Here is a 23,010-nt window from a genome sequence, read left to right as displayed (position 1 = left end):
GTCAGTATTATTGCTGTTATTACTTTCTACAATATGGACAGTATAAGCCTTCAGGGTCTTTGTTTACTCTTTGATTTGCTGTATGGGAGCCTATTAAAGCTCACATGTAACATGGTAGACTAATGTGCCTGTGTTGATTCAGCTCCATATTATTGTGTGAAGTTGCACTGGGTTGGGAGTGGTGTGTGTGTGTGTCACATTTTTGGTGAGCCAATGGCTGGAATGGGGCTGGACTAATTAGAGGCAGGTGTATTTCATTGCACTGATACACTGGTCTACTTATAGCCCACACTACAAACACTGCTGTGTCATTTTGTCTCTCTGTGCAGGTATGTAATGTGACGAAATTGGATATGTTTGGGATGGATGGGTTTTGCGCTATGAATTCTATAGTGAATGTATCATTTTGTCTCTCTGTGCAGGCCAGGGCCTATTATATGCCACAGCCTAAAGGCAGCAGAGTTGCAGAGGCTGGAGTGACCACTGGCTATATGCTTTAACCCTGTTAAAGGCAACACGTGGAGTGCAACTGGTTGTGTGGCATAGCTGGCTCTGGCCTTGGGACTGTGTGTTTTTATTTGATTCATAAAGGGTACACTGGACTGTTTTATATTTTATCTCTTGATTATTTGTCAATAAATTATCTTTTAGAATTTTATTGACTCTCCTTTTTGCCCACGACTGAGACGGTTGGTCAGACCTAGAATCTTTCTTTGGGTGTGTTACACACATACGGGTTTATATGGCTTTTGTTTTTAATTTATCTGAATTTTTCCCGTATATTTTTTTTTTTCTTTTATAAAGTGTCTTATAAATCTCCCTTTGCTGGTGTGGGGCTGCGGGATGGGTTAGGGGTAGGATTGTAGCTACTACTATGTTCCTATTGGATATATTGGGTGGAGAAGGGCTTCGATTGGGGAGGCCCCTCATTTTTAGTAGGACTGTTCTTAGTGTTTTATGTTTTGATGTTTTTGTTCTATGGTGGTACAATCTTAAATGTGATCATTACAGAGTGTATAAGTACTGGTTAGCTAGTCAAATTAAGATAAGTAACATTTATGTTAAACACATTCAATAAGACTACACTGAGGTTGGTCAGCTGGAATGTGAAAGGCCTGGGTAATCCTGTAAAAAGGGCTAAGGTTCTTGCACACCTTAAACTATTGCAACCTGACATCATTTTTTTTTTTTTTTTACAGGAGACGCATGCTAAGTGCAAGGTTTCAATCTGTGCTCCGTGCTAATTGGTTGGGTCAGGCATACAATGCTAATTTTGGAGCTAAAGCAAGAGGGGTTGCAATTTTGTTCAGGAAGAATATTCCTTTCTGTCAAAGCACAGTTACTGTGGATCCAGGGGGAAGGTACCTAATTCTTACAGGTCTCTTGAACTCCTTACCCGTCACTTTTGTAAACGTATACGGTCCTAACTTTGATTGCCCTGAGTTTTTTTCAAAAGACTTTTAAGCTGTTGCCAAATGTGAATAATTCTAATATTATAATAGCAGGGGATATGAATCCAGTCATGTTGTGAAGAGTGCGTTGAAAAATATGAACATGGTGGATACTTGGAGATTACTTTATCCCACAGGCAGGGCTTACTCCTTTTTCTCTTCCATTCATGGGTCGTACGCCCGTATTGATTATATCTTTCTGGACTCTAAACTTATTCCAATTTTGAGGGATGTTACCTACCATCCTATTTTAATTTCTGACCATAGCCCTGTGTCCATTGATCTGGATTTTGCAGATTTAGCTAACTTACAGAGAAGAAACTGGCGCTTTGATCCAACTCTGCTTAAAGATGAGACCTTTCATAAGACATTGGAGAAGCACATCTTGGATTATATTAATGATAATGATAAAGGTGATGTTAATGATGCAATTCTCTGGGAGAGTATGAAGGCGGTAATTCGAGGCCACATTATTTCGTTCTCTGCAGCTAAACGTAAATCCCAGGAAATGGCTTTGAAGGATCTGGAGTCAAATATACAGCAGCTAGAACAAACTTATCATTTATCTCCCACAATAGAATTACTGGGCAAAATTACTAAATTGAAGTGTGAGTATAATTCTCTGCTCAGCAAACAAGTTTGCCTTCAAATCACTAAGTGTAAGCAAACATTTTTTGAATTGGGTGATAAGCCTCATAGGTTACTTGCAAGATTACTTAGAAAAACACAAGCATCACAAACGATACTATCAATCAATAACGAACATGGGCGGACCACTAGAAACCCCCAACAAATAAACAAGTGTTTTGAAGATTTTTATCGTAATCTTTATAGCTCTAAAAGTTCTGCGAGTCAGTCATTGAGGACTTTCTGGAAAAGTGTAATCTCCCAAAATTAGATGATGACGCAGTTGCAGATTTGGAGGCGGACTTCACATTAGATGAGATTAAGACAGCTATTCAACAGATGTCAAATAATAAGGCCCCTGGGCCAGATGGTTTTGGAGCAGAGTTTTATAAAGCTTACACCTCATTGCTAGCCCCTCTGATTTTGCGTATGTTTAACTATTCAAAAGTGTCTGGCTCTTTGCCAAGTTCATTGTATCATGGTGTAATCTCATTGATTCTTAAAAAAGATCGCGATCCTATGTCTGTCTCGTCCTATCGGCCTATATCTCTCCTTTCTGTTGAGACCAAGATATTAACAAAAGTTCTATCAAACCGCCTTAAAGATCATATTGCTAAACTTATACATCCAGATCAAACAGGGTTTATCCCTAACCACTACATTTATTTTAATTTGCGTAGATTATTTAATCTCATATATAGTCCTGCTAGGTGTTCAGATGACTCTGTGGTAATAGCTTTGGATGCTGAAAAAGCTTTTGATCAGGTTGAGTGGCCCTGTGGCGTGTCCAGCGGGGTGGCCTGGGGGGGCACAGGCCACCCCCGCAACCAGACTGGCCACCCCAGGTGCCACCCCGAAGCCAAAACAATAAAATATCAAATGTACGATTATGTTTTCACAGTGAAGCTCAGATATCCGAGTGTAAGTGAATGCAGCATCGGCTTCTGCGCTATGAGCATCATGTTAGCAAAGGTAGGAGAGCCAAGCACGAAAGACAGCATCACAGAAAACAGTTTTTCGGCGAAAGATTAACAGTTTAACATAGCTGGACTGGCCATCGAGCGTGGCGGAGCTTCCACGGCGGCTAGCAGGTGGATGAGGGAAGGGTAGGCAGGAGGAGGAGAGACCCGAGGTGGCTGCTGGTCCGAGTGTCAGGTGAACTGAACTTCAGGTAAGAAGTTATGACCTGCAGTCTATCTGGGTCAGATATAAACCAAGTTTAGGTGGAGTTTATTTTTGTTGTGCTGACTTTTTTGTACTGGGTACTAGCTAGCATGACGGAGTTTCTGTACAGCTGGGTGGGTGCTGTGATGTTACTGATGTTGAACTTTATTTTATTCATAAGGTTAGTTTGTAGAGTTTCCAACGGCTCCTTAAAATATGGAATGGTCCCTCATTCAGAGAAAATATTACAGGTTTTGTATTGAGCTGAGAAGAAACACAGTTTGTCCCGTACTTAAGCTAGAATGAAAAAGACACAAAGCTGGAGTTATTCTGTGTCTTTGCTGCACAGCTGCCTCTTCTTCTCTCATTCTCTCCCCTCCCTCTCCTGTTGCTACTTCAATCATGAAACTGATCAATGATCAGCTGATCGGCTTTTCTCTTTTGTTTGTTTATCGCCCGCTTTGCGCCAGAAAGAGGAAACCAGCGGATGTCGCGCTAAACAACAGCAGCACCTTTAAGCTTGATCAGCTGTTGTTAGAATTTATTTAATATTAATTTCTAGTATCAGCTGATGTTTGCTGGAGCCACAGCTGTAAAAGCTGCTGGTCATGATATCGGTTTGTATATCTGGTGAGAGGGAAACATGCAGATGAAACCAGGAGATGTCCTTACTGAATCATCAGAGCTGAACAGGTGATGGAGAAACAGGTTTACCTTTTAGGTGACATGGATGAGTTGAAGGGAAGTTATGAACTGTTTCTGAGAGACAAATAACACCAGGATCCTTTTCTAAGTAGCTGACAGCTGGTAACTGTGCAGGGGCGGATCTAGCAAAGTGTTGCCAGGGGGGCAGGTAGGGCATTAACAGGGAAAGGGGGGCACAAAGAAACACTTTTCTTTGTTTTTCTCATTTAAAATATCTAGCTTTTATTAAATAATTATCTGAATCTTGCGAACAAAGTTTTTATCTGACGTAAAATTGATAGAAATCATACATATACCAACAAGACAGTGTACATCACTGTCACAACAGCGTTTGTTTTCATTCAAAGGCTTTATGGCTTTAATACCTGGTGGGCTGATCTCTGGTCAAAATGCCCAATTTTTTGTCCCAGTCCAGCCCTGCAGGTTAATACTAACGTGTCACCATGCCAGCTGACTGTATTTCATCATCAGCCAGTGTTGTTCTTTATACATCAGTATTACCAAAGTTTATCATAAGGCAGCATAGAAAGTATTTACTTGCTTTCAGGTTTCATTCAAATGTTAGTCTTTTCAGTTGTTTCCCCACTTTTTTCCTGTTTCAAAATCAAACACCAGTTTGTGAGAAGATTATCTGCCTATTAAAAAAAGAAGATAAAGTTTTGCATTGGCTAATTTGCCAATTGTATGTTAAAAATGTTTGTATTTTAATATTCAAAAATGTTTGTGCCCAAAACATATGTGCATTATATGTCAGTAAAAATACTATGCAAATATTGCTGTCCTTGAATGCTGCATAAACACTGACAAAGCACTGATTGTATCTCTTGTACTTCATCAACGCAGTATCTAAAAACTTTGCATCGTAGTGGTTAAAACCTCATTCTAATAAGAGTCAAAAGCAAATTCAGTTATTAGGTTTACAGGGTTATTGAATGATGGTTAACTGTTGGTAGAATTTTTTTAACATTATCTGCCAATTACATCTGCCACCCTTCTCCAAATCTGTGCCCCTACCTGGCCCCCCCAACAAAAATTTTCTAGACACGCCACTGGAGTGGCCGTATATGTTTACTGTATTATCCAAATTTGGATTTGGTGATTCTTTTATCAATTGGATTAGAATTTTGTACAAAGGACCTATGGCCTCGGTAAGGACTAATAATGATGTATCAAACCCTTTTCGATTGCACAGGGGCACGCGACAGGGAGATCCCATTTCTCCTTTTATTTTTGCCCTGGCCCTAGAACCTTTAGCAGCTCGTATACGGCTAAGTTCTGATATACTACCGATTATACATCAGGGTATTCCTCATAAGTTCTCTGCTTATGCTGATGACGTCGTTTTATTCATATCAAAACCTAAGACCTCGATCAGTCCACTATTGCAGCTTATTAACGAATTTGGCTCGCTCTCAGGGTATAAGAAAAATTGGACGAAAAGTGAACTTATGCCTCTGTCGGATGGGGTGGACGTGGCTTATCTGCATAATACTCCATTTAGAATAGCGCTAGATAAATTTGAATGTCTCGGTATCACAGTCACACGTAAGGTGTCACAACTTTTAAAGCAAAATTGGGATAGAAAAGTTAATCAGTTGGAGAAGAATATTGAGTTTTGGATCACATTGCCAATTTCCATGGTGGGGCGGATTAATGCCATCAAAATGGTAGTTTTGCCCAGATTTTTGTACATCTTTCAGTCAATCCCAGTGTGCATTCCCCAATCATATTTTAAAAAGCTGGATTCTATTGTATCCTCCTTTGTGTGGTCGGGTAAGGTTCCTAGAATTTCCAAAAAACATCTTGTTAAACATAAGACTTGTGGTGGCCTTGGACTCCCAAATTTTAGATTATATTATATGGCTGCACACTTAAATATTTTTTCATTTTGGCGAAGGTGTACTCCAGGTGCTGATTTGGAAGGACAGCCTTCATGGTTGATGATGGAACACCTGTCTTGTAGACAAACTTGTCTTCCAGCCCTGCTTAATAGCCCGATAAAAGTGAAGAGTACACTATATGGCAGAAATCCTGTAATTCAAAATTCAATTAAGGTCTGGAACCAACTATTGGGCACAGTAAAGGCTCCTAAAATGTATCTGGATGCTCCAATTTGTAACAATCATGCCTTCAGACCTGGGCTGGAGGACATCACGTTTGTGACATGGCAAGGAAGAGGGATTTGTTCCCTCAAAGATATTTACATTGATGGACATTTTCCATCTTTTCAGCAATTGAGGGTGAAATTTAATCTTCCTAATTCACATTTTTTCAGATTTTTACAGTTGAGACATTTCATCAAAGCATCTATTCCACAATATGATTTGATTCCTCGAAACTCAGTGCTTGACAGCTTCGTGTCAGTTGAGCCCTACACTAGAGGTGCTGTGTCTCGCTTTTACAGGGCCTTACTAGATATATACAGTCCTTCATCTGGTACTTTTAGGGAGCAGTGGCAGGAAGAACTGGGGGTGGATGTTACTGATGATGTTTGGCAAGAGTGCATTAAGAATATATATTGTAGTTCTATAAATGCTAGACATAATCTGATCCAATTTAAGGTTGTGTATAGGTTGCATTTTTCTCCCACTAAAGTGGAAAAAATATATAAGAACGTTTCAGCCCTCTGTGTTAAGTGTTCAAGTGATCGAGGAACTTTATCTCACCTTTTCTTTCAATGCCAAAAACTACAGCTTTTTTGGAATCATCTGTTTGATTTTCTGACCAAAGCCATTGGCAGGGAGGTCCCGTGTACCCCCGTTGCAGCATTGTTTGGGGTGTCTAAACCGGGATGGGCAAGGGACAAGACAGAGACGCAGGTTCTGTCAATGACTACACTTGTGGCTAGAAAGCTGATAGTTCTCTGCTGGAAGTCTGATAAACCTCCTACCTTTGAAATGTGGTTGAGGGAATTTGGAAATGTACTCCATCTGGAGAAAATCAGGTTTACCTTGTCTAACCGAGAGAGAGTGTTTTATAAGATTTGGCAACCAGTCATTAGTCTGATGGATAAACTTAAGTGAAATGTACTCTGTTTTAACAGTTATATACGCTGTATTACCACCTTGTTGACTTGCTGTCCACCTTCTATTGTGTTCTCTTGAAGGTGGTTGTTGTATACTGTCCAATTATAAAATCAATAAAAATATATTGAAAAAAAAAAAAAAAAGAGTGGACTTCATATTTAGACTTTAATGACACTCCCGGAACATCAGCTTCTGTTCTATGGGAAGCAGGGAAAGCTGTGATGAGAGGTAAAATAATTTCTTTCTCATCACATAAAAAGAAAAAAGAAAACAAAAATATTCAGGAATTAGAAAAAACCATCAAATCCCTAGAAGAAGCCTACGCGTCCCACCAAGATCAGGAAACATTGAACAAAATACGCAAAACAAAACTAGAATTAAATGAGATAATTGATAAAAAAAAAACAAAATTCTTAGTACAAAGACTACGCTTACAAAATTATGAACATGGTAATAAATCCGGTCAATTTCTAGCAAACCAGCTAAAAATAAATAAATAAAAAACAACTATATGTGCTGTTCAAGATTCATCTGGGAACACAATATATGACCCGAAACAAATAAACAACATTTTCAGGGATTTCTATAAAACGTTGTATTCACCACAAATAAACCCATCTAAAAAGGAAATTGATCAGTTTTTAGACAACATAACTCTCCCAAAATTATTAGACACTAAAACAACGGCACTGGATTCGCCACTGACATCAGGTGAACTCCAGGAAGCCCTGATAAGTATGCCCAATAATAAGGCTCCAGGTCCAGACGGCTTTCCTGCAGAATTCTACAAAGAAATTCTGGACGATTCTAGCACCAGTTTTTACAGAACGTTGTTGGAAATCAAAGAAAATGGCAGACTTCCATCAAATATGAATTCTGCAAACATTAATCTCCTGCTAAAACCAGGCAAAGACCCTGTATATCCCTCAAGCTATCGTCCAATATCCCTTATAAATGTAGACCTTAAAATAATCTGCAAAGCTCTCTCGAAGAGACTAGAGAAAATAACCCCCCTCTTAATTCATCCTGACCAAACTGGTTTCATAAAAGGTAGGCACTCATCAACAAATACACGTAGATTACTTAATTTGATAGACTACTCATACAGTAAAAACCTTGAAACTACAATATTATCTTTAGATGCAGAAAAAGCGTTTGACAGAGTTAACTGGAAATTTCTATTTGCAACTTCACACAAATTTGGTTTTGGATCTTCTTTCATCAACTGGTTAAAAATATTATACAATTCCCCAACAGCATGTGTCAGAACAAATGACCAGACATCCTCCAGCTTCTGTCTCCTGAGGGGCACCAGGCAGGGATGCCCACTCTCCCCTTCACTGTTTGCAATTTTTATTGAACCACTAGCAGCAGCAATTAGACAGAATTCAGTAATTAAGGGCATAAAATGCAAGAACGTGAAACATAAAATCAGCCTTTATGCAGATGATGTGTTACTCTTTCTCCAAAATTCACAAACCAATATCTCTGGGGTGATTGAACTGATAAACTTTTTTGCAAGAATATCAGATTACTCAATTAACTGGTCAAAATCTACAGTCCTTCCGATTAATTGTTCCTTCCATAATTCCTCTTCTACTCCACTGCAATCGGGAAATATAAAATATTTAGGTGTTAATGTTTCTCCCAAGCTTGCAGATCTAACTAAATTAAACCATATCCCACTTTTAAAGAAAGTAGAAGGCGATCTGGCTAGGTGGAAATGTCTACCCATATCACTCATGGGAAGGGTTGCCGCTATAAAAATGATGGTCCTACCAAAAATAAATTATTTATTCTCAATGATCCCAACTAAACCGCCGCAAGATTGGTTCAGATCTCTAGATTCATATATGTCCAAATTCCTTTGGAAAAATAAGCCCCCACATATAAGCTTAAAAACACTACAAAAGACCAAGGATAAAGGAGGATTAGAACTACCTAACTTTCAGCACTACTTCTTAGCCAACAGGCTTCAGTTTATCTCAGGATGGCAAAACATACCCTCTTAGATGAACCTTGGCTAGATGTAGAACAAGCACTTTGCAATAATCTAGAGATTTCAGATCTACCATTTATCAGCTCAAACATCCAACGACATGAATGCTTCAAAAACATCAACATCAGCTCTTCTCTGACAGCGTGGTGGGAGTTTCTAAAATTGACAGAGTCTTCATTAATCCCATGCAAACGTACACCTATCTGGAACAACCCTGACATATTACAAAACAATAATATGATAAACTTTTCAGATTGGAGTGGTAAAGGAATCAAATATTTAGAACATATACTAGAAGGAACAGAATTTATTTCATTTGACAGACTTGTTACACAATATGGGATCAACAAGAAAAGATTTTTAGAATATCAACAAATTAAATCCATAGTAAAAAAGAAATTTAAACCGGGTCAAGTTGAACTACAAACACCACCAAGTGTGGTTCAATTTCTTACTCTTAAAACCCCCAAATTACTATCCAAAATATACAGAATGCTTTCTAAAACAGATGAATCAATATCACTTCCTATTGCAAAATGGGAAGCGGATTTATCAGTTAACTTAGACCAAAACTTCTGGTCTCAGATTTGCTTAAAAACCTTTCATCTAATTAGAAATCCCAGTCTTCAATTAATTCAATACAAAATACTACATAGAGTGCACTATACAGGCCATTGGATGTTCAAGATGGGCTTTACGTCTACCAACAACTGCTCACACTGCCAAACCAATTCAACGGACAATTATATCACCGCTCTTTGGTTCTGTCCACCAGTTCAGAAGTTTTGGTGCAAGATATGTGAAGACTTATCGAAGTGTCTGAAATGTAACATTCCAACTTCCCCTTTAGTGTGTTTGTTGGGCAGCTTAGATAATGTCACTTCAGAAAACACTATAGCCCATATGGTTTTCACTGCCCTATGCATAGCCAAGAAAACAGTCCTCATGAACTGGAAAAATAAAAATAATCTTAATTCTAACCAATATAGAAATTATCTATTAGATTACATTAGTCTTGATACAGCCTCTGCCACCACATCAGATCAATTGCTCTGGGCTCCTTTGATCAGCTCCATCACCTAGTGGGGGTGGGGGGTCATAGTTTGGTCTCACCTTCACTGTTGTGATTGGTGTGTGGGTAGGGACAGGCTTAGGGCGTCGGGGGGTTCCCCGGGAGCATCTTCCTTGGGGGGCTCAACCCGGGGTAGCGGTCATGGCCAATTAAGGGCTCTGTTGGCTCTTAGGTGACGGTTTCCTCGTGGCTGGGTGCAGCGGGGCTAGGGGAGGGTCTGTGCTGACGGACGTGGGTTACTGACCTGGTAGCCTGGCTGCCCCTGGGTGGGTCCGGGACGGGTGTGAGGTTCTGGGGGCGCTCCGTCTCTGGGCTGGGGCCCTGGCCGGGCCTCGGGGGCTTGGGTCCTGGTTGGTGTGTTGCCGGGGTTGTGGGCGGGTGGGTGTATGGGGGCCCAGCCCTGGCGCAGGGTGCCGCCAGTGCATCGAGCCACCTGGGGGGCTCTTCAACTGGTGGGGGAGGTTGTCACATCTTGCAGGAGCTTTCCTCTCTTCAGGAACTCACTCTGCAGGAGGGGGAGATACAGGAGAGGTGGAGGAAGATCTCAGCCTGGGCGTCTATTGTCTTGTGTAGTCTGGAAGATGAGTGGATGATGGGGTGGGTGCAGTTTTCTCTGTGGTGGGGTCGGGTGGGCTGTCCCGGGCTCTGTGGGGCCGGGCGGCACTGCTGCACTGGGTCCCGGTCCGGATGGGCCTGGGCCCCCTTTCCCTGGCGGGTCGCAGAGTATGGGGGTGCCTACTGGGGTCAGCGGGGGAGCTGGCCCCAGGGAGGAGTCACTTGTCCCTCCCTTCCTTCCCTCCCCATCTCCAGCTGCCTCCCTCTTCCCGCTCCACCACAATCACCCACACATGCAGGGCCTTGGGGAAAGGGCGTGTCACCAGGGTGCAGAGGAGGCATCCCCCCCCGTCCCCTTCTGGCTGCCTGTGCCTCAATTTTATCTCACAGCTTAGACATTCACATTACTCACACTCTCATAACACATACATATAGGATCTTGGGGGTGGGCACGCAACACGGACTCGAAATTACCATCAGGGTGTACAACCTCACCCCTGGCATCGTTGCCCACCTCTCAATTTTAAATACACGTAGACATTGAGGGCTAGCAGGAGGGGCTATGTGCTTACCTGCTGCTCTCTGGCAGGTAGCTCCATGCCCTCCTGGGTTTTAAATGCACCTTAGAACACACATGCATCAACACTACATACGAGCGGGTGGAGGGAGGTTTGGAGTCTTCACACACCCCCGTTCTCTGCGGCCTGCTGGAGCGGGGGGGCTAGGAGGAGGAGTTGGCCGTCCGACTGGGGTCTGGAATGTGGGGCCTCCCTGCTGCCGCGGACTCAGGGCGGTCTGCTTCTCCCCACCGCAGGGAAAAGGGTAACACCACCTGGGTCTGGGTGCAGTTTCCCCCTCCAGGGGCAAGGGTACCTAGACCCGGTTCTTAGAGTACGCTTGGGGAGTGTGATTGTGTGTACAGTGTCTCTTTATGTCTGTCTCCACGTTGGTTGAGTGTTGAGTAATTGCATATGAGAGCATGAGGGTGGGAATGGATGTTTGTATCTGTGTGTGCCTGTATGTCTCTGTCTATATGTCAGGTTGGGTATCAGACGCCACCTCTCTGGGGACATCTCAGGCCCTACAAGGTTTGGAGGCCTATCTCCCCCACCACTTCCCCTGCCGGTGGCGGATGCCCTCAGACATTGGTGCGTTGGTGGTTCTTTGTGTCCGGGGATGGGCGTCCAGGTACACACCGGCTCACTCCTTGGCGGCTGCTTATCGGGGCCTGGAGCCTGGGGCTCGCTCGGGCCACTTCGGGGGTGGGGTGCCCTCGGCCTCTCGGCCCGGGGCTCGGTCACTCAGGCACAGCTGGCTGCTGGCGGAGCTCACAGGCACGTCACTGCAACCCCCCCTGGCTTCTGCTCCGCGGCTGCTGAGTAACCCCTCATCTGGGACTCTCCTCAGCTCTTTCTGGGATAGTGACGCGGCTGCCCCTCTGTTGGTCTTTCTTGGTCTCTTGTGTTCTGGGGGCCTCTGGATGTCTGGAGTTTTGATCTCCTCCATACCTGCTTCATGCCCTGCACGGGGCAGTGGCCCCCCCACACCCTCTAGCAGATCATTACATGAAGGAACCTTTTAAAAACAAGCTCGTCCATGCTCACAGGTGTACACACGGGTGATCACACACACAAACTACACCCTTTTTGGCTCCTACCTCAAAGCACACTGTGCGCTGTCGATCTTACATGCTGCACAATAATGTTTAATATTTAGTATTTACTGTTATATTCCCATATATCATCGTGATGTTGTTTATTCTATTATTCTCGTTTTCTTCTGCTTGTTTTCTTTTTTCTTTCTCAACAGGTGATCCAGGTGATCAATATATGTATTTTTTGTCTGCTTATTCTGTGTTTTTGTTTTTTGCCCTTTTTCCCCGTCCCTCTTCTCAGCTGTTTTTCTTTCCCTCTTTCTTTCTCCCCTTTCTTTCCCCCAGTAAAGTCTGTCCCGTATTCAGCAAGTGAAAATAAAATAAACAATAAAAGGTGAATCAAATAGACCAGAAAGAAAATTTTTTTTTTTTTAAAATGAAACCTAAAATTTACAGGCAACCAGTGAAGGGAGGCCAAAACTGGAGTGATATGTGATCTTCTCTTGATGCCTGTTAAGAGACGTGCTGCAGCATTCTGCACAGTCTGAAGACGATTTAAGGCTGATTTGTTAAAACAAGTAAAAAGGCCGTTACAGTAGTCTAAACGAGAGGAAATAAAAGCATGAATAATCATCTCAAGTTCAAGCTTTAACACCATTAGTCTGAGTTTAGAAATATTCCGTAAATGATAAAAACAGTTTCGGACCAGCTGCTTAGAATGCTGCTCAAGCGACATCGAGCTGTCAAATATGACACCGAGGTTTCTAAGGCTCGATTTTACATAAGGGTCTAAGAAGCTGATATGCTGCCTGATTTCTGGGACCATGTGGTCTGGAGCAATAATTAGAGTTTCTGTTTTATCAGAGTTTAGTTGGAGGAAATTGTCATTTAACCATTGGTTGATTTCTGTCAGGCAATTACTTAAATTAGACAATTTATAAAACTCAGACATTTTGAAGGAACAGTATAGTTGGATGTCATCATCATAGAGATGATAGGAGATATATTTATAGCGCTTAATAATTTGGCCTAGGGGGAATACATAAAGTAGAAAGAGAATTGGACCCAGGACAGATACTCGAGGTACCCCACATGGCAAAACTGTTGATTCTGATGTCGCATGATTCATGCAAACAGTAAAAGATCTCTCAGACAAATATGATATAAACCATTTTAAAACAACACCAGTAATCCCAAACAAGTTCTCGAGTCTGTTTATCATGATACTGTGATCTACAGTATCAAAAGCAGAGCTCTTTTGCTCTGTGCTGGATTTTCAGTGTAAAGTTCATTAATGTAAAAAAAATTACAAGAAATTTAAAACACAGTTGAAGTGAATGAGCAGAAACAAGCATAGTAATACATGTTTAAATGCTTGAACCTAATCTTTGTGCTGTCTGGTATAAAAACACTGCTTTAGCCTGTTCAGTCACAATTGAGTTATAAAGGTTGCTCAGTTTATATGAACTGTTTTGTGTCACCTGTGTAATACATCAATGACTGAATAAGAATAAATATAAAAACTCTCAACCATAAAATATCAATGTGCTTCACTTTTCTTTTCTTTTTTTTACTTTTTTTTAAAGAAACACTAAACTTGAAAATTTTGAATTTGAATATTTTAGCATTAAAATCAGTAGTTGTTGATCAATGGTCATGACAATGATCAAGGAACTGAACTCGTAGCCATTCAGCGGATTATATAAGTCATTGTGCAATGTACTGTTTATAAGATTGGGGAAACCTGCTGTTAGCAGAGACTGAAGAAGTCACTTGGGTGAGTGACGAAAGCTGAATCAACTTTTGGACATTTTTAAAGTGGTCTTGAGTGATCTTTAAAAAAATAAAACAAAAATACACACACATGCAAACACTTTGTTTTCATTTATGCATCTGAATCTACATGTCAATGATAACACAATATTAAAATAGCATTTTTGTACCAATAAGGTCATTCCCAAAGAACTATTAGCCAAAAGCTTCCCACACCACACCACACTGGTTAACCAGCCAAGTGTCAGGCGTTTATTAAAAAAGAGCCCAGACATCAGCATTTTTGACTGTCATGGTCCCCGCATCTCGCCAGCTGACGTCATTGTTGTTTTGTTTACTTTCCCTCTCTCGCTCTCTCCCTCCTCTGCCGGGGCGGAGCTCAGTGTGGGCTCCCCTGGCCCACGCACCTGGGGATGATTAGCACACCTGCCGCTGATTTGGACAATTGGAGTGCTACTTAAGATGGCGGACCTGCTCTACTCGTCGCTGGATTGTTGAGCCATCAGCGTCAGTCGCCCTGCAAACCTGTAATTTGAACTCGTGAGTAACTGATTTTCTGTATGTGTGTAGATCTCCTCTGGACCCTGTGCAACTGTGACTGAGCGTGAGCAAGAAGAGTGGTGGAGAGAAGAGGAGCTGTTTGTGTATGGAAACCCCCTCCCCTGGACTTCTGCGCCTTTCACTCGTGGACCCTGGAACCCTGGCCCTTTCCCCCCAAACACCTTTGTATATATATTGCACTGTGGGAGATCACTGTAAATACATTCACTCTTGTTTGAAAGGAGTTTGTGGTCTGCGCTTGAGTCTGCTCCGCTAGTCGTGACATAGACTTTTTCAAAAGTGATGAAAGCATAGGCACCGATTTTATTTTTTTTTTAATTTTTTTTTTAAACATCTAGGAAGTTATCGGTGGTAGGGAAAAATGAAAGGGAACAGAAAATCTTTTTAATATTATTCAAAATGAGTGCAGCCAACCATTCATTTCACACTAAAATATCTGTATTCCTGAATAAATATTTAAGGAGGCTTATCTCCCCTCACCACACTTCCTGCCGGTTGCTGATGACCTCAGGCGTGGGTGCTTTGTTGGTTCTTGGTGTTCAGGTACGTACCAGCTCACTCCCGGTGGCTGCTTGGTGGGGCCTGGCGCCCGTGGCTTGGTCGGGCCTCTTCTGGGGGGCCCTCCAGCCTCTGGGCCTGTGGCTCGGTTCACTCTGCCACAGCCGACTGCCAGCAGAGCCCGCGGGCATGTCACTGCAGCCCACTCTGGCTTCTGCTCCGTGGCTGCTGGGTGACCCCCCTCGTTTGGGGCTCTCCTCAGCTCTTCCCAGGAGGGTGGCAAGGATGCCCCTCCGGTGGTCCTCCTTGGGCTCTTGCAGTCTGGGCCCTCTGGATGTCTGGGGCCTGGATTTCCTCCATGCCTGCTTCATGCCATGGGGGACGGGGCTATGGCTCCCCACACTCCCTAGCAAATCGTTACATGGAGAAACCTTTTGAATACAAGTGCGCTCATCCACACAGGTGTACACACGGGTTTTCACAGACACAAACTACACCTTTCTTGGCTGCTACCTCAAAGCACATTGTGCGCCGTCGATCCTGCGTGCTGCACAACAACATTCAATATTTAGTATTTACTGTTATTTACACTTAGCTCTAGCTGTTTTCTCTTTTTTTTTCTTTTTTCTCTCTCAACAGGTGACCTGGGAGATTTTTAAGTGCCCCTTCTCACTGTCCCTCTTCCTCTCTGTTTTTCTTTTCCTTCATCTTTCTTTCTCCCTTTCCCTTCGCCCAGCCATGTCTGTCCCGTCTGTAACAACTGAAAATAAAATAAAATAAATAATAACAACAAAAGTTGATCAAATGGACCAAAACGGCAAGGCTGTGATTATCCACTTGGTAAAGTAAATCTGTTGGGTATCTTTGTTGGCCTTCAGACTTCTTTTCATTTTTTATCCCCACCTGTCTTAAAATAATACATGCATACATGCACACTGTGGAGTGTTACAGTGCGGGCAGATAAAAGATGAAAACAACACTGAGTCACTTGGTTTTTGTTTAAAAAAAAAAAAAAGTTTAAGGGTAGTTCAGCCATGATGTAAAAACAAAAGTGAGAGTCAAACTTTATTTATTTGTCTTTGATGACTTGGCAGGTTAGGATGTGCTGTCGTTTTTCATTTTTCCAAAGAATACACCACACAGAGCTCGAAGCAAGCATAAGCAGAGATGGGCAGTAACGCGTTACTTGTAACGCGTTACTGTAATCTGATTACTTTTTTCAAGTAACGAGTAATGTAAGGGATTACTATTGCAAAACGGTAATTAGATTACCGTTACTTTCACGTAGGAACGCGCTGCGTTACTGCGTTACTAAAACCGTGATTTTTGCGAGAATGTCTCATGACAGTGACGTAAGCGAGTGCGACGTTCGTGACAACAGCTGTCTGCAGATCATAATATATCGAAAAGGGACAGAGTGTAGCATGCAGCGTTTAAAGCGTGGAAGTACTGACCTTATTTTGAGTTTGATTCCATAAAAAGTGACAAAAACATTAGTGTCCGTTGTGCGTGGGAAGAAAACTTCTTTTTACAGCAAAAAAACCCCTAAACTTCCAAGCAAGCACCGAGTGCGCTTCTGACGTAATGTGAAATTCACAGAGAAACTCATGGATTCTTCCACTGACCGCTGCAGCACCTGCACCAGGGTAAACCTCCTCCGCCTACCCCAGTCCTGCTTTACAGGTGAAAATAGAGCAACAGGACCGCTAGTCTTTGATTTTATTTATTTTCTGCTGTTTTACTTGCATCTATTTGAAAGAGTGAGTGTAAACACAAAAAAATATTTTATTTTATGTGCTGGAATGTGCAGAAAATAGGTTTAAATGTTAAACAAATTTCTTCCAGTCAGAGAATGTTGCATATAATTTAATTTTGCTTGATGCATAAAGTTAAAAGATTAAAACTAATAAAACAAGTTTTAAAAGAGACTTTTCCATTTGATTACATTTTGTATGATGAATTATGCAGAAAAAGTAGAATTGGGCTGAAAGATCTATCGCTTTATCACCTATTCAGGTTGTAAATCGTGTTTTTAAAAAGTAACTAAGTAACTAAGTAACTAAGTAATTGATTACTTTTGAAAATAAGTAATCAGTAAAGTAACGGGATTACTTTTTGGGGGAAGTAATCAGTAATTAGTAACTGATTACTTTTTTCAAGTAACTTGACCAACACTGAGCATAAGTAACAGTACGATAATCAATAAGTAAGTAATCAGTGTAACCCATATCAACTACGCACTGTCACATGACCCATGTCAGCTGATTTGAGGTCTCTCTCCTGATTTGCTCCTTCCACGTCGCGGCAAGTATGAAAACCGGCTCTTGTGGGGGCTGTGGAGGTATACTTCCGGGTTCGACTCCTGCTGTGGCTGTAAGCTTATGGCGTTTAGAACGGCGTTGGAAAACAAAGCGTTTTCTCCCCTCAATTTGTCTATGAAATCTTTTCACCTCAGCGGTAAGTGTCTTTAACATCTACCAAAAACAACCTTTTAGTTATCAGTAATGAGTCGATCGTTTCCGCGTTTAAAAAATGACTTTGTTCGGCGGCGTTCCCACCGTGAGCAGAACTCCGGTTCGAAAACTGCTTTTTTTGAACACTTTTATTTATTTAAGCACTTAAATGGGCTTTTTTTGAAACAAAGTGCAATTGATTGATTATTGTTATGTGTTGCCTTGAATTTGGCTATGCTGACTGTTAGACAGTTGTTTTTCTTTATTGTTGTTTTTGTATTTGTTTGTAGTGAACGCTACTGGAATGTATGGATTAAGCTACGTAGCCAAGATGATTAATAATTTAACTGTTGTACATTTGTGACTGATGATTATGGTTCATGATTCGCATTGTTGCATAGAATTGCAGAAAAATGTATTTGTTTACCGGTAAACTGAATGGAACTTAATGTACTAATGACATTTTTCTGGCCTACAGGTCAGGGTTTCCCCCCCCTTGAATTGATCTTCTTCATATTGAAGTGGCGAGCCGGTAGGACCATTCTTTTCCCCCACTTTGCAGTCTTTGGATTACGGACATATTTCCCCATTACATGAAGCTGGACCCTAAGGAGGAATTCCTTAAAAAACTGAACTTTAAAAAAGGACCAAAAGGACTCTTGCACAGAGAATCACAGCATTAATTTATTAATTAATTGTGGGCATTTATTTATGTTGTCTTATATTTATTACTTTTGTTCCATTTTCCCTTTCCCCCATTTATTCAATATATTTTTGGTTTTTCCTGAACAAGATATTGCAGTCTCTGGCCTCGTCATTCACACAATCTAGGCTCCATAAAGAACTATTTCTTCTGCGTGTCAGTCAGTAAACTCACCCATTGCAATAAACCTAGCCCTTAAATAACTTTGCATTACACCAACAACAGTAACTACATTTATCCCTGTTTTGTGTTGGTTTCCTAAGAGAAAATTGCTCCAGCCAGTAAAACCCTTGAAAAGGAAAAAAAGTGGAGGGTAACAACATTAAACAGCTGAATATGTAAAGGATGTGGCAGGGTAAGCACCTGCTGCATGGATGCCAAAAGTGTACAGGAAGAACAGAAAACACCTGCGCATTTCCTTAAAAAAAATTCAACCAATGTCTACGTGAGTCTGCAAAACAACGCTAACACTAAGCTAAAAACAGGATATTGAGATAAAACCGCAGATGGACAGAGGCAGGATACTCCACAGAGCACAAAGAATAAGAAGTCATGAAAGTATCACAAATAATCAGATGGTTTTTGAAGATTTTTAACCAGAAATTTCTGAATGATTCAGTTCATACGGATGTTCACACATATTTTCCATTACAGATGAATTCTCAGCCTTTGAATTATTTATTTTTCTCAACTGCCATAGAATCTTTCTCATCTTGGACTTCAACTTTAGCTGTAGACCTGTACTACTGAATCTGCCTTCAAACTGCTTTTCCTTTTGAACCAGAGGCATTTGCAGTGTTAAAAAGAACTGAAAGCTGCTGTAAAACAATGTTTATACACATTGTATCATAAAACAGTAGTGAAAGTTTCAGAAAGACATATGCTTGACAGACCAGTAATGATGGTTTATCAGCAGATGGCCCTGCTTTCTAACATAAGCATGCAATCAGTCACCCCTAAACATATATATGTGTGTATGTATGTATATGTGTGTGTATATATATATATATATATATATATATATATATATATATATATATATATATATATATATATATATATATATATATATATTTTTTTTTTTTTTTTTTTTTTTTTTTAAAGATGCTTTTGCTTGGGTTGGCATCTGCACAAATCTTCCACATTTGCAAGACAGGCACACTACTCAGTAATGGAAAATGACTCCGTGTGTAAACACCATCAACACTGATAAAAGAAAACACAGACACTATATTTAGTGAAGCTAACAAGTCGCTGAGCTTCACAAAACAAAGTAACTTCTGCAGCAGCCAGTTTGAGCCAAGCTTTAACTGTCAGACAGATGACCTCACATTTGACTCTAGAATAGTTTGCAATACAATTGCAGTTCATGAATGAGTCAATGACTGCAAGTAGTTTCGTAGTTTGTAGGTGTTTGTGCAAATGCACACTTCAAACAAAGAAGCATGTTGTTCATTTGTTTGAATTAACAACACACTTTATTTTATTTATTCAATATTTTTTTCTATATTGTTTTAAATAAGATCACAAATTTGAAATATCCTGATAAAACCTTCAGGCTATAACCCCCTAAATTTAAATCACTGAGAAATCAATCAGTAGCCAAAAAGACGAAGCCTGCTTGACAACCTTTATGATCAATGCTGGATTTTGTATTACAAATTTCACTGACACAAAGAAAAGGGCAGTTCATTAAAAGAGACAAAGCACGATATTTCTTACCAGATGTTGATCGTCAGCCTGCTGGACACCAGGGACACTCTTAAGTCAGTATCAGAAGAATCCAGTGTACCTGCATTAATGAACAAAGAGGTCAAACGTGAAAAGCTTTCCTAAATACTGCAACTAAAGTCCTCTGTCTAAAAACAGAAACTGCTGAGTAATCTCAGCATTGGTCATAACTGAAGTTGTGCTGAGCAAATGAAGTGTTTCCAGGATCTGCAAGTGGGAAGATGTGATACACAGAACTTCCCTCTTACATAATCTGATTTTCTCTGAGTTTAGAATTGAAACATTTCATCAGTCAGTCAGTAATGGGCAAATATTTTTTTTGGGCAGACAGTTTTGCCGTCACATTAGCAGATGATCCTTTCACTCTTGTCAGTGTAGTCGTATTGCAAAGCCTTGCACTTTGCTACGACACTCACCACCTCAGTCTCTGGGTTACTGCCCAGTCTGAGCTGTTCCTCTGATATGCTCATTTCTAATCCTGAGGACAATAAAGTCAATTGACTGCACATTAATCTGTGATCTGTGAAATAACTGGCACCTGCACATCAAGTAATCCTGAAAAGCCACCAGCTTCTCTGTTATAGCTGAGATACGCCCTCTAGTGGCCGTGTGCGTGTGTGCTACCACAGCATGTTTATTCAGTGACTAATCCCAGAGGATTACAATATAGTTGTGTACGATAAGGTTCAATGAATTAGAAACTGTAAAATGTTTAGTGCGCTCTGTAACAAGAAAAGAGCAGAAATCATTAGATCTGTGAATGACTGCTGGCATTACAGCAGCTTTACAGTCAGGATCACCCCAGTTAGGTCTCTGAATCTGGGACTTTGCTGGTAAGGGTTACTGGTTCATTCAGCGATAATATGAGTGCTTGAATGTAACTGAAACTGGTCTCTGCCACTCTCTACACTCACTTCCACTTCCAGGCTGGCCATCTGCCTGCTGAAGCCCCCCCCCCCATCATTGAATAGATAACATCATTATGGCTATATGTCAGACCTGAAACAGCTTCATGTAAAGTTCCTGCGTCTGAATCTGATCGCATTTCTGCTCTTGTATCCTCTGCAGCCGACACAGACGACCTCAGAAGCAGACAGACTGGGAACTCTGGCCGCTGTCTGCATCACAGCTGTGGTCTTTTTGGTTTTGGGCCTTGTGTGTGGATGGCTGATGAAATCTCACTGCTCCACGTACTTGTCACGTCTACTACGACGCTTTGGACCCGGAGATGAACACCATGATGTAAATGGGGCGTCTGAGCCATCCTCTTCCTCTGCAGATGAATGACAACCATCCATCAAATACGTCCCAGGCAGACGTCTGAAGACTTTTAGGATCAATACTTGGCAACGTTTAACTTATTAATGCGCTTCAGCTTATTAATGTGTGCAGCTTATAATTATAATTATGAATGTTTACACCGATTAAAGCTTTCGTTTCCTGTCTTAATTTACTTTTTCTTATTTTTGTAATATTTCGCTTCATCTGTGTGTGATTAAATAAACAGTGTCTTTACACCGCTGCCTGAGTGAGGCGGTACATGTTCTTCTTCAGTGCCTTCAGTCCTCACAGGCCTCCTGTATGTTCACGGTGAAGTCCAGACATTTTCACGGACACTTCGTGGTTCGCCTGCTCCATCACGGAGACCTCAGGTTAAAAGTTCCTCCTTCCAGACGGAAACACGTGGTTTGACAAATGAAAATAAATTCTATGAAGCCATGCTCACCTTCTTTCCCCATTAGAATCCATTTTATAAACGTCAAACGTATGATTCTACCATTCAACAATACACATGAATACATTTTAGGCCACAGTGCTTCTTGGATTCATTTTAATATTTTCAAACGTATATTTACATTTATTTTTGTTAAATAAAAAGCAGAAATTAGTCCACACCTCTCAAAATCTACTAATGAAGCAAACCCTTTCACTCTCCACACAAACATTTTCTAAAATGGTAAATGACCTGTATTTGTACAGCGCTTTACACATCCAGTCACCCACCCATTCACACACACATTCACACACATGTAATGCGGATACAAAGAAGACAAATTGTTCGGTAATTTTTACATCAGCATTTATTTATTACTATTTAACACAGATCACTGCATAACTTTTCTCTTTGTATTTTCCGATAGAATTCCGATTAAATGATGTAATGATTGCGTACATCCACCAAAGTGTTTCAGGTCAAATTAATGATTCACTGGTTGAAAACTGGGAAAAAGCCGTATGATCGTTACATGTGGTATTGTCAACACATAGAAAAGACTACATCAAGACTGATAACATTATGTCCCATTTCATCACTGACTTGATCGGAAAGTCAGCATGATAATAATATATAGAGCTATTTAAATTTGTCTTTTTCTCTTTTTTGGAAAATAAAAATAGTTTTCTGTCAGTGTCATTCACTAAACGAATTTCCTTAAACAATGAAATGAATGCTACACATGTGCGATATATACATTAAAAAACCTAAAGCCTACACTTCCACTTTTAATGTACCAAAAACGACTTAAAACAGGTTTAAAGGTTGAGCCAAATGATTCGCACAGTCCTGTGTGCAGCGCTATTAGGCTCGGCCTCCTGGCTCTGATTATTAATGGTGGCCTATTATTGCTCAAGCACGAGAGTCTAGACTCAGCAATAAAGATATATGGACAAACCTATTTTTAATGTCACTAAATCAACAGTAAATCGTTTTTTTCCAATTGTAAAAACGACAGGTTTATGCGGAATACGTGATTTTTAATAACTGTTGTAGCTCTCTGTTGTGTAAAACATAAACTAATAAACCATAACCTTTTGTTTTTATATTCGTGAGGACATTTTCTTTCATTACTGCAGCAGTATTTCTGCATCATGCAGTAAAACTGCACGAGTCGTACTGTTCACACTGACACAAAGGGGAGTTTTGCAGGTTTTGCACCCTTGAGATCAAAGTGGGCCGTACGAGGGCTTTTATGACGGGTTTGACAATATGCCATGGCTGATTTTTCTCATCAGATGACTGAACATGATGACGACTTACATGCAAAGGCCTGGTGAAACTTAGTAAAACTGAACATCCTCTTAGGTGTGACACTGCAAGG

At 40.9% G+C, this 23,010-nt stretch overlaps 1 long non-coding RNA gene across 1 annotated transcript; it reads left to right on the top strand.

Moving 5' to 3' along the window:
• The first annotated feature begins 264 nt into the window (after nucleotides 1-264).
• LOC120437458 lies at nucleotides 265-658 on the top strand. The gene is made up of 2 exons (XR_005611144.1): nucleotides 265-329; nucleotides 423-658. It is a non-coding gene; the product is annotated as an uncharacterized LOC120437458 (long non-coding RNA).
• The last annotated feature ends 22,352 nt before the right edge of the window (nucleotides 659-23,010 follow it).

The sequence above is a fragment of the Oreochromis aureus genome, linkage group 3, assembly GCF_013358895.1.
Source record: "Oreochromis aureus strain Israel breed Guangdong linkage group 3, ZZ_aureus, whole genome shotgun sequence".
Lineage (NCBI taxonomy): Eukaryota > Metazoa > Chordata > Actinopteri > Cichliformes > Cichlidae > Oreochromis > Oreochromis aureus.
The sequence above is the reverse complement of the archived record's forward strand: the minus strand, read 5'-3'. Positions and strand labels throughout refer to the sequence as shown.